Raw genomic sequence first — 1545 nt, 5'->3', positions numbered from 1 at the left:
AGCCAAGGTGAATGACATCAAATTCGAGGTTTTCAACGAATTGCTAAGATTTATGTATACCGGCACAGTTGAAAAGTTAGATGAACTAGGATTAGAAATCTTTAAAGCCGCTCATTTTTATCAAATGGACGATCTTAAGTTAATTTGCGAACACGTATTGTGCAAGAGTTTGAAAATTGAAAATGCGATTGATGTCTTGAAACTCGCAGATGATCATAATGCAGAAGTTTTAAAAGAGCATTGTGTTGCTCTTATTTTGAAAAATTTTAAAGCGGTAATGAAAACAGCTGCATTTAAAAATCTGAATAAAAGCCATCCGCATCTACCATTCGAATTGCTTATTGAAATTGGATCACATTTCTTAAAATAAGTCATCGAAACTAATTATTGTACTTTTATTTAGGTCTCCGCTTTAGAACATTTTTGTTGTTGTAATTTTTGTAAGGAAATGGAAAAGAATCTATTCTAAATTGTGTATCTGCTCGTACTTAGCTTTAATAAATTGTTTCCAATCTAACATTCTTATTTTATTTAATGTGGACGTTGTATTAAATGAGATAAACATATTTTCAGAAACTTGAAGTTGAAAATAACGCTATGGAGAATAGAATTTTTATAGATGTTTTATATTTAAAAAAATAGAATTTTTAGTTTACGTCTATTTGGTAACATTCAAACACATATGACGTTGTTCAGATATACAACTGAGCACCAATGAGATCACTTTAGCCACCATGTTACTTTTAAAAATTGTGACCAATCAAATTAACCTATCAGTGCCTAAAAACGGGAAATCGAAAATAAAAGTCGAATCAAGCAGTGGACAGCGGAGTCAAAGACATGAAAAAATAATGGAATTGGGAATCAGCGAATTTTATAAAGAAGGTAGATTATTAGCTAAGAAGTGTTTTGTGACTGGATGTGATTCTAGGGAGGATAAAGACCCTAATAAAATTTTTATTTCTTTACCACAAAACATATAAACACGTGGACAATAGCAGAAGCTATTTGGGCAGACTATCTCAGTTCTTTTATTTGTAATCATTATTAATTATTATTTAAAAATGATACAATTTTTACTTTCTTTTGTAATTTGTATAATTTAGATCGTTTGAATTTTCCCGCGAAAAATGACGTCAAAAAGATGAAGTCAATCAGTATCTCTGGCATGCGCAGTAGTTATTTCCTTGTATTTTTAAGTTATGCAACGCCATTTTTCTATTTAAAAATACGTAGTGTAATGCCCAAATTTCACCTAGATTTCCTATCGACAATTCAATGCTCTCTGATTGGACATCTGAGCGGGATCGTTGTTGCCGTTGATTCGTTGAAACGAAAACCATTTAAAGGAACTTATTTGAAATAAAAACATATAATTTAACAGTTGATGATTCACAATTTATTAAAGATGCATTTCCACCATCACTGTCTCAGAAGTCACAAATCACAATTGAGACTCCGGATTCTATAACCACGCATAAAATTTGCCTGGCCGCTTCAGGCCGCTCGAGTTGGCCCCTGATGGCTTGAAAATCAGTTTTCGAA

This window comes from Belonocnema kinseyi, chromosome 5 (assembly GCF_010883055.1).
Source record: "Belonocnema kinseyi isolate 2016_QV_RU_SX_M_011 chromosome 5, B_treatae_v1, whole genome shotgun sequence".
Taxonomy (NCBI): Eukaryota; Metazoa; Arthropoda; class Insecta; order Hymenoptera; family Cynipidae; genus Belonocnema; species Belonocnema kinseyi.
The sequence above is the reverse complement of the archived record's forward strand: the minus strand, read 5'-3'. Positions refer to the sequence as shown.